Genomic DNA, 16,135 nt, shown 5'->3' with positions numbered 1-16,135 from the left:
CCTATTTTAATCACTAATCAGACATTAGAATTAAGCATTGTTATTGTTTAACTGTAGTTTTTGTTATTGTATATAAGTTAATGTAGATTTATAAATAAACTTTATTCGATTATATTGTTATAGTTTCATTATTTAATCATTTAAAATTTTCGCTTATGCTTTGGGAATTGGGTTCCTTTTTGAATACAATAAAGTAAAATAAAAACTATTATAGTTTTATATTATAAACATATATAATATATGTTCACAAAAATATTATCTAAGTACCTAGGTAGCGTGGGGAAGTTCGTAGTCGTTTTTAATCCTACTATAAAACTGAACCCATTAAAATCTAGGTAGTGTGGGGGAGTTCGTAGTCGCCCCAAAAATGTGAAGAAATAAACAGATGAATATTGAAATTCGAGTATCTGAAGCATCGAAGTTTATAGAAAACTTTAGAAAAAATCACAAAGGAACAGGGAGATTAAACCCCACAAGTATGTCAGAGTGGGAAGGTTGGCAATAATCATTGCTATTCTAACTTTTGGCACCCCACCCCGAAAGAGCTCAGTTGAGCTGCATCCAAACCATGATCTGAAGTTTCTCAGTCAGGACTTTTCCTCTATCTATGCTGCGCCTTCCTTTAATCTTTCCCTGCATTATTAATTTTAGGAGTTCGTATCTGTCACCACGTGTTATATGATCCAAATATTGTACTTTTTTTATTTTGATGAAATCCAGTATCTCCCTTCTGTTCTCTATTCTTCATTGGTCTGTCCAGGAGATTCTTAGCATTCTTCGATATGTCCACATTTCAAAGGCTTTCAACCTATTGAGATATTGTCTATTAAGAGTCCATGTCTCCACACCATACAAAAGAACAGAAAATACATAAAACGTTAGTACTCGTTTTCTAAGATTTAGGCTGAGGCCTCTATTACATAATGTAGTATATTACAAATCCCTATTGTGGGAAGTAAGACCACGTTGCGAAATAAATCATTCCAAAGACTTCAGAAAAAATCCGATATGATGACGAAGTACAACCACAGCGTTGACAAGATAAGAAGAACCTGAAAGGAAATGAAAAACGGGTAAGTCACAGGACCTGGCACCATCCCCATTGAATTTAAAACTCGGACGGTCAATACTAATAGAATTTTTGGCGGAGGCCTTTAATTTTAATGTCTAATCAAACAAGAGAATATTCCACAAAATTGGAACATGGTGTAGGTATACAGGGTGTTTCATTAATAATTGTCCATACAGTAACTGGAGAAACCTTGGTGTTTTATCTAAAAATTTAAAAACTATTTTTGCCCAGCATTTTAAAACTATTCGACGTATCCTTTTCATACTTGACAGAAAGCGCGACTACTATAGACCCTACTAAATTATGATAAACAAACGTTTCTAGCTACTACCAGAGGCGTACGGCAGTGGATAGTAAGTGGTTAACCCTTCTCAAATTCTACGCCACTGGAGGAATTACTATTTTAGTGTCATTTATAGATTCTCCAATACTTTCTACGTAAATAATGTACTCTTCATTGGTAACGATAAAGTCATTAATTTTCGAGATATTTGAAGTTAAATATGAAACGGCACAGTTATTTTGATTAATTTATGGTAGGATTCATATGATTAAAATTTAAAAATTATTTGTACCCAGTACTATAAAACTATTTGGCGTATCCTTATCATACTTGGCAGAAAGTGTAGGTACTGTACACCCTACTTAATTAAGATAAATAAACGTTTCTAGCTACTACCAGAGGCGTACGACAGGGCAGGCACGTAGCCAGGAAATGTGCTCGAGGGGGGTCCAAACACAACTCAAATTTTTCGTTCGATTGGGCGGTAAGGTATTGAAAAAATATTCAGAATACATTTTAGATCCATATTATGCAAAATTTGAAAAAACTATTTTAACCCTAGAATACTAATACTCTTAAAATATACGACGCCGCATTATTTTCTGCGAAATTTCTGAGCAACGGAAAATCCCAAGAACTAGGGTTTCAGAGTTCTTTAGTACTAGAGTAACGTTGGTGTATAAACGTCAGTTTTTTGTGCAGAAGTGCGTGAATTATGTAGGTATCCTGTCGTAAATATTACGATGCTTTAGTGTTAACGATAGTAACATAAGCCATCTATGTACCTCCGAGACCGAAGGATTACCTCTTACAAATTTTTATGTGAAGGAATTGACAAAATCGGTCCATGGTAGCAACCGTAACATTACCATGGATACTGTGTGTTTTTTAAGGGATAATAAACATAAGTATGTACTATCAATCATATGTGATATATTTCCGTAATTCGCGCAAAACAAATAGGAAGCCAGTTTTCCACTCTCAGTTTATTGACAAAAATTGGACAAAAGCCTTGCTGAGTCATAGATGCGCAAAGGATTAAACATGTTAAATTTACGGCGCAATATTCGACAACTCATAAAAGAAATCTTAAATATACAATCAGTTTCTCAACCAAGAACCAAATAATCCTATCAGAAGAAAACGGACAGTATGCTACTTCCCACATAACAATTTCATGTTCTTAGTAGATTCATAGAACATACTTTTCAGAAAAAGTATATACTGAGAATGTGCGTAATTACCATTGCGAATGTGCAGAGCAGATACTGAGTATATACTACATTACAGTACTTAAACGTTCTATGTATATACTTAGAATGTACTACCGCACTTCTTTTCAGTATATACCAAGAATGTTCTTTTTAGAACATTCCAAGGACGTGCTATAAACCTTCTATGTGTATACTTAGAACATACTACCGCACATCTTTTTAGTTTATACCAAGAAGGAAGTGCTATAAACCTTAGAATATAGTTTATACCTTTTAGAATATTCCAAGGAAGTGCTATAAACCTTCTATTTATATACTAAGAACGTACTACCGCACATCTTTGTATGGGAAGAATATTATATTTTTAAGAATATTCTAAGAAAGTGCTATCAAGTGCTATATTGCTTAGAAGTATGTTTTCAGCATCACCTAATCTCATCTTAGGTTCTACTGGTTCTACCAAATATCTATTTACATATTTTAATTGCAAATGAGAATGTAGTTAGTACCTACATTCTACAATATTACTTAAAAAGTAAGTACATATTTATAAATTTTAGTTATTTATATAAATCATTATATAATATTTAGCTAAACTAAACTATGCATAATAAGTAACTAAAATTTATATAATACTTATATGTACTTACCTATTTAAGTAATATTGAGTTATCAAAATAGATTATATGTATTTTGAAGCACCGCAAACAAAATAAACAGATTATGTATGTTCTTTAGTCCTAGTCCTACTACTACATCATTCGCCTTCATCCTTAACACTGCATAGATCGAGATCCATAGATGATACAAATAATGAAATAATGCCTGTTTTCTTTTTCATATTTTACGGTTTTTTCCTACCCCTGATCCATTCAGGTAAGAATAGAAATGGTCAGAATATGATGGGGGAGGGGGGGTTATGAATGTATTGTGGAATAACAAAATCGGTGTTGCCAAACGGAGAGAAATTTCCCTTTTTGCGGGAATTTTCAACATAAAAGGTGATAAAGGGAAAAAGTTAACTCAAAAGGGAATTATTGTTCCAGTCCAAATTGTAAAATATTAAGAAAAAATCAAAATATTTGAAAATAATTCAACATATCTTCTCAGATTTTGTAAACAGGAGGGAAGTTTTTTTTTATAAAAGTGGGAATTTTTAAGGTAAGTTGACGGAAAAAGCTTACTCGACGGTTGGCAACGCCAAAGCCTTTGGTTGCTTTGGTTGTGCAGTTTGGCACGTTTTGGTTCTGCGAAATGGCTTATTGAATTGAATGTACCTAAATTCAAATTCCAAGGATGTAAAAATACTAATGATTCATGATAAACTCGAAATGGTAAAGTCATTTCAATTATGAAAACGAATTTTTAATAGTATCTATGTAAACGTTAATACAATTAATGTTTAAACTTTTTTACCCTACAACAATTTTGAAATGAAATTCGTCCAATACTACCTACATACATAAATTTTATTAATTATGTATTCTAAAAAATAACGAAGTTGATAATCTATAAGTAGTGTAGGAAACAGAGGTTGAACCTTGCAAAATGGACACAAGTCCGGTTTTATTTTTTTTCTGGCATATCAAAGGGTGCTTATTATCAGACTAACTTTTTCTGAAAAAATTTCGCCCCGGAACCCCCCTTTTTACCCCTTTAAAGGGGGTAATTTATGATTTTTGCAGAACGTAGCCCTTCCTGTACCTTTTACAAAAAATTTCTTTTATAGAAATATGAAGAGGACTATATTTTCTACGATTTATTTCCGACAGCATCTCTCTATCATCCACCGTTTAGCAAGGGTGGCGCCCCAAAGTTGACAAGTTTTTAAAAAAGATGTTTTTAGAAAAAATATATTTTTCGCTAACTGTAACGGAAATGAAAAAAAAATGCTACGGAGATTATTCATAAATATATGATTGATTTTTTCGTATAGGTTTCACTTAAGGGTAATTGCCCTTTTTTTAATTACAGGGTGTTACATTTTAAAAAACCTCTTTTTATACCATCTGAACCGTTTATGCTAGAGTAAAAAGACTTTCAGCGATTACCCATGTACTGGTGTTATTTACAAATTTGTATAATGCACCCCCATTTTTTCCCCGGAACCACCCAAAAAAGAAGAAGAATTAATAAATAAAATGATTTTCTTGGAATCCTTCACACACAATGCTCTTCATTAATATGCTTCATATATCATTTTGTGCAAGTTATTATTACCCATGCATGGACACTAAACGCGATTTCCTAGTGTAACCCTTGTAGCCAAAAACAATAAATAAAATGGGGGGTTAAAATTTTTTTTTGTTTTTTGCTTTTTGATCCATATGGGCATATGCTTCATCAATAGTGCTTTTCAAAAATATATATGGTTATTGCAACATCCCTGCGCAAACCACCCCTATATTTGAAAATATACTGCAGAAACTACCCCTATACCTTATCCAGCATGTTTTTACGATTTTATCATTACCTATTCATTTTTTTTAAACAAAACTTATACAAGGTTAAAGACCACTATTTACTCTAAAAATTAGGTCCTATTCATTTTTTTCGTTTAAGCAACCGTTACGGCACAGTGGCGCCGTAAACCTCATATATGCTTTGACGGGCTCCAGTTTTTGTTTATTTTTTCGTCATCTGTTTGTTTTATTGATAAAGTTCTTATGTAAAATAAAACAACACAGTGTAACCTACAAATCATGACCTATGCACATTTTACATTCTTTGCTCCCCAAAGCTACAGTGGTGGCCCAAAATAAATTTTTTCATATTTTCGCCACCTACACGCATTTTATTGCGTTAATGCTACCTTAATAGCACAATATTCACCCCTAAGTGGTCGCTAAGCAGTGGCGGATCCAGGGAGGGGTGATGGGGGCGATCACCCCCACCCCTCTCAAACCAAGTGATATTATATTTGAAGATTATAAAAATATTCATTTTTTTTATAGAAATACTTATATAATAATAATATTCATTTTTTTTATAGAAATACTTATATAATATTAATATTATTTTTATAAGAATGACTTTTTATGCTTTAGCGACAGTAGCGGATCCAGCATCGTTAAGAGGGGGGTGCCAATTGGTTAAATTTCTATAAAAATAAATGAATATTTTTATAATCTTTGAAAATAATATGACTTGGTTTGAGAGGGGGGGGAGGTGTTCACCCCCATCACCCCTCCCTGGATCCGCCACTGCGTAGCGACCACCTAAGGGTAAATATTGTGCTGTTAAGGTAGCATTAATGCAATAAAATGCATGTAGGTGGCGAAAATATGCAAAAATTTATTTTGGGCCACCACTGTGGCTTTGGGGAGCAAAGAATGTAAAATGTGCATAAGTTATAATTTGTAGGTTACACTGTGTTGTTTTATTTTGCATAAGTACTTTATCAATAAAACGAACAGATGCCGAAAAAAAAAACAAAAACTGGAGCCCGCCAAAGCATATATGAGGTTTACGGCGCCACTGTGCCGTAACCGTTGCTTATACGAAAAAATGAATAGGACATAATTTTTAGAGTAAATAGTGGTCTTTAACCTTGTATAAGTTTTGTTTAAAAATAATACATAGGTAATGAGAAAATCGTAAAAACATGCTCGCCAAGGGATAGGGGTAGTTTCTGCAGTACATTTTCAAGGATAGGGGTGGTTTTCGCAGAGATGTTGCAATAACCATATATATTTTTGAAAAGCACTATTGATGAAGCATATGCCCATATGGATCAAAAAGCAAAAAACAAAAAAAAAATTTCAACCCCCCATTTTATTTATTTTTTTTTACTTAAGGGGTTGCACTAGGAAATTGCTTTTGGTGTCCATGCATGGGTAATAATAACGTCCACAAAATAATGTATGAAGCATATTAATAAAGGGCATTGTGTGTGAAGGATTCCAAGAAAATCAATTTATTTATTAATTCTTCTTTTTTTTGGGGTGGTTCCGGGGAAAAATGGGGGTGCATTATACAAATTTGTAAATAGCACCAGTACATGGGTAATCGCTGAAAGTCTTTTTACTCTAGCATAAACGGTTCAGATGGTATAAAAAGAGGTTTTTTAAAATGTAACACCCTGTAATTAAAAAAAGGGCAATTATCCTTAAGTAAAACCTATACCAAAAAATCAGTCAGTTATTTGTGAATAATTGCCGCAGGATTTCTTCTTAATTTCCGTTACAGTTAGGGAAAAATATATTTTTTTTAAAAACATCTTTTTTAAAAACTTGTCAACTTTAGGGCACCACCCCCGCTAAACGGTGGATGATAGAGAGATGGTGTTGGAAATAAATCGTAGAAAATATAGTCCTCTTCATATTTCTAAAAAAGAAATTTTTTGTAAAAGTTACAGGAAGGGCTACGTTCCGCAAAAACCACAAATTACCCCCTTTAAAGGGGTGAAAAGGGAGGTTCCGGGGCGAAATTTTTTCAGAAAAAGTTAGTCTTATAATAAGCACCCCTTGGTATACCAGAAAAAAAATAAAACCGGACTTGTGTCCATTTTGCAAGGTTCAACCTTTGTTTCCTACACTAAAGGCTAATATTATACTTCCTATACATACAAATTATTTTTAAGATATTTTAAAAGTATCTACTTATAAGTATGTGTTAAGAATGTACTTATAAGTATGTGTTAAGAATATTCGATAAAGGTATATTCTAAGAATAAACTTTTACGAATATCCCGAGATCCTACGTACACGAATATACTTAGTATATTCGGTACGAGAATATACTCTGAAGTATATGCAAAGAACATGAAATTTAGAATGTTTTTTAAGGTAGATGCTATTCTTGTACTACACATATACTAAAAAGAATATACTCCGACGAATGTTGGTAGTATATGCTTAGAACATGATGCGAACATCATTGTTATGTGGGTTATGCCCTACCCGTCTTAGAAGAATGCCAACAAACTTTTGTGTACAGTGTAAACGAGCAATCTGCGGACAAATATTTCTAAATTTAAAATATTTTAACCATGTAAAACTTGCATTTTAAAAATTTTTCAAATTATTTTACTGAGTGCAAGATAGAATGTACGGAATTGGAATCGGAATGTAGAACAGAATCCTATATTTTGTTAGTAGTCACTAACATCATCAGGAACGCTAAAATGATATTAAAGCTACAGTGGTGAAATTAGGTATTAAAAACAACTTACTAGGGTAAGATATAACATCTACATATATGACGACAATCTCACCCTAATAAGTTGCTTTTAATACTTTTACGATTGTATCTTTAATATCATTTTAGCGTCCCTGGCGATGTTAGTGACTACTAACGAAATATAGGATTCCATAGAAAAGACTAGATACACTTGGTCTTCTATAAAAAGTAAAAGGTAAAAGAATTTGAAATGCTGATAGAATACTTTCATTTTTGGTAAATCTGATGTTTAAATTGCATATAAATTGATCCGTACACTGAATAAAAATAGAAATAATCCTAGTAAAAAGTAATAATAATTTCGTTCACTTTTCCAAAGAAATAATAATGACTTGGGGATAAACTTGCTGCCTTGGTACCAAAGCCGAGACAGTTTTGGGAGGGGTCCGGACCCCATGGACCCCTCCCTTGGGTACGTGCCTGCGATAGGGGATAGTGGCTGGTTGACCCTTCCCAAATTCTATGCCACTGACGAAATTGCTATTTTAGTGTAATTTTTTGATTTTTCAATACCTTTTATGTAAATAATATACTCTTCATTCGTAACGATAAAATGATTAGATTTCGAGATATTTGAAATTAAAAATGAAGCGAATTGGAGAATCCAAAAATTGAACTAAAATAGCAATTCCACCAGTGGCGTAGAATTTGTAAAGGGTCAACCATTCACTTTCCCCCGTCGTACGCCTCTGGTAATAGACAGAAACGTATGTTTAACATAATTTAGTAGTTTGTACAGTAGGTACCTATACTTCCTGCCAAGTATGAAAAGAATACGTTGAATAGTTTTAAAATGCTGAGCAAAAATAGTTTTTAAATTTTTAGATAAAACACCCTGTAACTCAGTAAGGAACCAGATTTTATTTAAGTGTTTTAGATTAAATCTTCGTATTTTGTGCTAAGGTTTCTCCAGTTACTATATGGACAATTATTAATGAAACACCCTGTATAAGATCTATCCACAAAAAGGACAAAGATACAAAAATAAATATAAAAATAAATAAAAAAATACAGAGGTATAAGCTCATTGGGAAGGTTGTATGGTCGATTGATAAAAGAATGAATCGAAAACCTTTATAAGGAAATACAAGATCAGAGCGGATTCCGTGCTAGTAGATCTTGTATTGATAACATATTTTTTGTAGTTCTGTATAGAGAAACGAACAGATAGAAATTTACCGATTAGTTTTCGGTGACTTAAAGAAGGTCTATGGCAAAATATCCTTAAAAAGATTTATTTGAAATATTGACCAATTATTTAAAGATTGCCTAAGTAGTACATTCATCAAAAATGTATATAAATGCTAAATGGCCATTAAAATGGAAAATAAAAGTTTAGATGAATTTCCTATCACAAAAGACTTGAGGTAGGATGGTCTTTATCCCCAACTCTGTTATATTGGAAGCATTAAACAACTGAAGAAGAAAATGCACATTAATGGGCATAGAACTTGGGAACAAACAGTTAATAAATCTTTTCTTTGCAGACGGTCAAGTGATTATGGCAAACGATATGGAAGGCATGGATTATATGATTCGAGATTTAACCGAAGAATACGAAAATTGGGAACTAACTATCAACATTAACAAAACTGAATATCTTACAATAAAGGAGAGACCCACAGCTCTTGATTAGAGATATAAAATAATTTAAATACCTAGGGACAGTCATAGCGAAGGAAGTAACATCGAAATGGAACACTCAGCGGAAAATGCAACAGAGCCGAAAAACACTAAACTCATTACTTCGGTCTCTGTCATCTATTAATAAATGACAACACTCAAAGGAGTATATATCGTTTCTCGTCTAACGCCGCGTTCGCATTGGTAATTTTTTTGTGTGTGCCAGCTGTTATTTATAAGCTGAATTTGCGACGAACCATTAATTCAATACGCAGGAAAAATTTACCAATGCGGACTCGCCATAATGCCCGTGAAGGCATATACAGCAAATACTGGACTCATAGACATATTAACCGTAGACAAGGCATACTGAGCAAAAAAGCGTATCGCGGAAGCAGTCGATCGGTGGTCTATCTATATTTTTTAACCAAGCGATCCCACGCATGTGACAGACAGAGATGGCTAGACCACTCAATCTTACCTTGCCTAATCTACAGGTTATTATATCTATGACTGGACTACGGATAAGATACTGTCAGATTCAGAACGGAACAAAAGAAAACATCGCCGGATTAAACAAAAGAGTTGTGGATCTGATGTTAGACATCACATGTACACATAGTACACAACCATAGAAATACCCACAAACTTATTTAATATTAATGTCCACTGCTAAGTAGTCAATCAAAATTTCAAAAAAATATCAACACAAAATCACAACTACATATTATACTATCACCACAGCATAATAAATCCAATTATTATGTAGATTAGATTTACAGTACTATGCTGTGCTATCACCTATCACTAACAGCAACTAACAGTCTACATCAATAATATTACTGGTTGCCTATATATTAGTACTAAGCTGCACATTTCGATGCTTATCAACAACACCGGCCAAATCGATATTTTGGCGGTTATTAATTTGGAGAATTTTTCATTTATTAAAAATTAATAACAAAAGGCTTATTGCAGGGATGCTCTACATTTCCTACACTGATCAAGATATTCCTGGAACAAATATTAAAACCATGGAAAAGGAAATGTGGAGCGATGGGAATACCAATCCGGGACAAATTTTTGTACACATTTTAAGTTTTGCAAATGACCAAGTGGTAACGGCTCAAGATGAAAAAGATCTGTCCTATATGCTCCGAAAATTAGAAGACAAATACAGAAAAAATGGACTGGAAATAAACATAGAGAAGACCGAATACTTAACAACAGAACAAGAACCAGTGAGAAACTTGGAAATGGACGATGATAGGGAAATTAACGGCACTGAAAATTCAAATACTTATGATTCGTACTCTTAAAGAATGGAACCACCGAGTAAGAGATAATCAGCAGATTAGCACAGACAAGAACATGTATTAAACAAATGAACGGGGTACTGTGGGATAGACAGATTACCAGAAATACAAAGAAGAGAATAACACCTTGGTCCGTAGTGTAACAAGGGCGGATCCAGGGAGGGGGCCATGCGGGCCATGGCCCCCTCCGAGAATTAAAAAAAAAATATAAATTTAAATATTTGCATTTCAAATGTTTTTAGTTTCAAACATATAATATGTACTAAGTTTTTTTTTGTTAGTTTTTTTTGTGTTAACATAACACAAAAACTTGATTTATATCAACCGGTTGAACAGGCGGGATTTCGAAAAGGGTTTGGTACTAACGATCACTTACAAACCATCAGAACACTGGTATAAAAAACCACAGAATATAATGTACCCTTACATATGGCATTTATTGACTTTCACAAGGCTTTCGATAGTATTGAAACCTGGTCCTTTTTGTCAGCCCTAAGAGATGCTCGAATATACTCACGGTACACTACACTCATTAAAAACATTTATGAACAGGCCACATTCCACATCAAAATCAATGAAGACCAAAAAACCGAAAAAATACGCCTTGGTAAAGGTATTAGACAATGTGATACTATTTCACCAAAACTTTTTACCTTAGCATTGGAAAATGTATTCAAACAGCTCGACTGGGAGGAAAAAGGTCTAAACATTGATGGTGTACGTTTGAGTCATTTGAGGTTTGCGGACGACATAGTATTATTCAGTACAGATATCAAGGAACTGGAGCAAATGATGAAGGAGCTAAACCAGCAGTCAAATAAAATAGGTCTCAAAATGAATCTTCAGAAAACAAAATTAATGAGTAATATACAAACTAATCTTGTTATTGACAACGTCAGTCTTGAAAATGTAGACCACTATATATATCTTGGACATACCATTAAAATCGGCAAAGAAAACCAAATAGCCGAAATAAAAAGACGAATACAATTGTCGTGGGTAGCTTTCGGCAAGTTAAGCTTTATCTTGAAGAATAGAGATATACCAATGTGTCTAAAACGTAGAGTTTATGACAAATGTATCTTGCCTGTAACTACATATGGACTGGAGACCATGGCCTTTACAAAGAAAACCTTAGAGCAGCTCAGTACAACTCAAAGAGCGATGGAGAGGGCCATGCTAGGGATTAGTTTGAGAGACAAAATTCGAAATATCGACATTCGTGAAAGAACAAAGATTACTGATGTCGCAGAACGTATAGCAAGGCTCAAGTGGCAATGGGTCGGACATGTTGCCCGAGATAATCCCGAAAAATGGACACAGAGACTAACAAACTGGAGAGAACAGGCGAGGAGTAGGCAGACCGCAGAAGAGGTGGGCAGATGATATCAAACAAGTCGCGGGCAAACAGTGGATGAGAATTGCCAAGAGTAGAAATCGATGGAAGCAAATGGAAGAGGCCTATGTCCAGCAGTGGATGAACACAGGCTGAAGAAGAAGAAGAAGAAGAAGAAGAAGAAGAAGAAGAAGAAGAAGAAGAAGAAGAAGAATATGTACTAAACAGGGGGAAAATATGTTTTCTGGAATAGAATTGAGCAAAAGAGCAGTAACGGAAGCTTTAAGAATGACGTAGGATATTTTATAAATCAAAATGTAGATAATTTTACAAAGTGCCAATTGTTAGAACCACCTTGGCAGCCATCAAAATCTTATCAATTCAAATATTCTACACACACAAAGAATAAAAAAGAAATGAACCGTTACTTGGATCACAAGAACTTAGAACAAAGGAGTTGGTTGGTGTTTTCGCACAGTTAAAAGGGATTGTTTTACAAGTATTGCGTTTTATTTTTCTAATGAAAAATATGCTCATAATAAAGGGATGACAGCCCAAAGCCTTGTCACGAAACCTTCAAGATCTTTCGCCAAACTCATGGGCAAAGACGGAGCCATACAAACTCATGAAAAAACATCATACCACAATGTCATGAGTGCGTTGAGATTGAGGTGGATTTTCTACAAAGTTATCGCAACCCGCAAAAGTCAGTCATTAACCAGATAGACTCTCAAAGGTCTAAACAGATACAAGAAAATAAAGAAAGACTACGACTAATAAGTATAGTATATTATATAGTGTTCTTAGGTCGACAAAATATTCCTCTAAGAGGCCATCATGATGATGGCCTTCTGCTTCTGGACGAAGATGCTGGACCTAGCAATGAGGAGTTCAGGGCCAATTGTCAAGGTTTAAAATCGCATCAGGAGCTGACTCTTAAACGACACCTATTCGCAGCAACATGCATTATTAGTAACATCAGTCAAAATCAATTGATAACATGTTGTGGTGAAGAGATAATTGAAAAAATAATGAATCAGATTGAAAGTGCAAATTATTAGAATAGAATAGAATAGAAATATGCTTTATTGTCACTGAGAATTTTTACAATTTTATGGACAAAGCTTACATACAGTCAAAAGAAAAATAATATCAACAAGAAATAACAAATAACAACTACAATTCAATAAAATTAGATAAATCGTCTTCTTCTTCTTCAGGTGCCATCTCCGCTACGGAGGTTGGCAATCATCATAGCTATTTTAATTTTTGAGGCAGTAGCTCTAAATAGTTGTTTTGAGCTGCATCCAAACCATTCTCTCAGGTTCTTCAGCCATGAAATTCGTCTTCTGCCGATGCTTCTTCTGCCATCTATCTTTCCCTGCATTATGAGTCGCAGGATGCCATACTTCTCGCCCCGCATCACATGTCCGAGGTACTGTAGTTTTCTTTCTTTAATTGTCAGTTCAACTTCCTTCTCTTTACCTATTCTTCTCAGTACTTCATTGTTCGTAACTCTATCTACCCAGGAAACCCTCATAATTCTTCTATACGTCCACATTTCAAAGGCGTTAAGTCGTCTCATTGTCTCTAATATGTCTCTAATATGATAAATCGTCAATATACAGTAAATAAGATATAAGACCAAGACAAAAACAATTAATTGCAAAATTTATATACATTGCAAATTGAAAGTTGAACATACTTACAACAACTAAAATACAACATTAGGAATTGACAGTTTAAGCTACTGCGTATGAAACCCAATTTTCTTAGTTATTCATTAAGAAATTCTTCTATTGAATAATATGGTCTTTCAGATAGATAGGCTTTTGTCAGTTTACGGAATTTTGGGAAAGATGTTGCAGATTTAAGTTGTAAAGGCAGATGGTTGTAAAGTTTTTTTGCGAAATATAATATAGATTTCTTTACTAACTCAGTGCATGGGATCGGTAAATAAATATCAAAGATTGAATTTCTGGTGGAGTAAAGATGATTGGGCCTTGCTGGAAAGGCATGAAGATGTTTACGAATTAAACAAACTGTTTCTAGAATATATAAAGATGGAAGTGTTAAAATTCCGTGATTCCTGATGTAACTTCTGCAATGTGTAGATCTTCTGAGGCCAAACAGATACCTTATTGCTCTTTTTTGCAATTTAAAAATAACAGGTAAAAGGGGGAGAAGTGTACTTTTGAAGTGTGTAAAATTAATAATTCTTAGCTGAGCGCTTTCGGCTTATAAAGCCATCTTCGGAGCTATGGTCAAAAAGGTCAAAATACCACTATGAAGAGAGATGGGTTCCATTTATGATATGAAATACTTCTGTTTCTTATGTAGTTTTTTATTGGTTGGAAAAAACCTTGTCTGTCTGTTTAAAAAATTGTTCAATTTGCTGCTGGTTATTTTTGTATCCAGAAAAGTTAAACATCAAGAACGAGCACAAAGGACTTTCACACGAAAATTACATTATATATAAAACGAATATTTGATCATGGTAAGGTCAAAAAGACCTTACCATTTGAATACTGCGGTGTCAGATAGCAGAATACCTTTTTGACCTTACCATGATCAAATATTCGTTTTATATATAATGTAATTTTCGTGTGAAAGTCCTTTGTGCTCGTTCTTGGTGTTTAACTTTTCTGGATACAAAAATAACCAGCAGCAAATTGAACAATTTTTTAAACAGACAGACAAGGTTTTTTCCAACAAATAAAAAACTACATAAGAAACAGAAGTATTTCATATCATAAATGGAACCCATCTCTCTTCATAGTGGTATTTTGACCTTTTTGACCATAGCTTCGAAGATGGCTTTATAAGCCGAAAGCGCTCAGCTAAGAATTATTAATTTTACACACTTCAAAAGTACACTTCTCCCCCTTTTACCTGTTGTCATAAGTGTGTACAAAACTTTTTCAGTCTTTACATTCATTTAATTTAAAAATAACCTCAAATTGAGCAGCTGTACTAGAACCCCAAAAAGGAAGACCATATCGAAGGTGAGACTCGAATAATGAAAAATATGTTATTTTAGAAGATGCTAAATTGAGTTCCCTTGAGACAGATCTTATTTCAAAGCAAGCTGAGGCGAGTTTCTTACTTAACGAATCGATATGAAGGGACCATTTGAGGTTGCTGTCTAAAAAAATACCAAGAAATTTTACAGAATCAACGGTACTGATCTGACTGTTATTAAGAGGCAAAGGTTGAAGAGCTCCTTTATAGGATAATGCTACTGTTTTATCTACATTAAAAGAGAGTAAATTAGAGTCAGACCAGGTCTTTATCGTCAGTAGATCCGAAGTTATAGTTTCATGAAGAGATGCTATAGTTGAGTTGCTCCAAGTGATACTGGTATCATCAGCAAAAAGAAAAATTTTCCCATCGATTACTTTGTGATATTTGAAGAAACGACCGACGTATCCCACTTAGAACAGCTTTCTCTAAATTTGAAATACATACACAATAACAACATTCGCTTATGAGAACCTAAAATCAATTAGTGAAAATCAAGAAAGAGGGGAAGAACAAGGTCGGGTAGGAGAAGCATTGGGAAAAATAGTATTAAACTTGTTGAAAGAACTGCACTTGGATCCGAAGAAATGTGGAGGAATCGGTACTGACTTTAATAATACTTTAATAACGATAACTTTTGAATGTCTGTATGCAACTCAAAAGTGTGTGAAAAGTGCCTTAAAACTCGTCATTGTAACCCTAATTTTTAAAAATTACTCTCTGGCCCCCCGGTACCCCTCCCCAAAAAAATTTCATGGCCCCTCCCGAAAATCGGTCCTGGGTCCGCCCTTGAAGTGTAATGACCTAGGGAGCAGAGAATTGGGTAATAAACAAACGAAACAGGTCCAAAATTACAGCAACTGAAATTGAGTTCATGAGAAGAAGCTGAAGAGTGACAAGAATAGATCGCATTAGAAATGAGGAGATAAAACGAAGACTGGGAGTAGAACAAGACATACTCAGCTACATCTAAGAAAACGTTTAATTTGGTATAGACGATTGGGCACCATCCTGCAAGGAAAAATATTTGAAAAGTGAGGTCCAGGAAGAAGAAGAACATCCTGGTTAAAGAACTTCAGAACCTGGTTC

Source organism: Diabrotica virgifera, chromosome 1 (assembly GCF_917563875.1).
Source record: "Diabrotica virgifera virgifera chromosome 1, PGI_DIABVI_V3a".
NCBI classification, from domain to species: Eukaryota; Metazoa; Arthropoda; class Insecta; order Coleoptera; family Chrysomelidae; genus Diabrotica; species Diabrotica virgifera.
The sequence above is the reverse complement of the archived record's forward strand: the minus strand, read 5'-3'. Positions refer to the sequence as shown.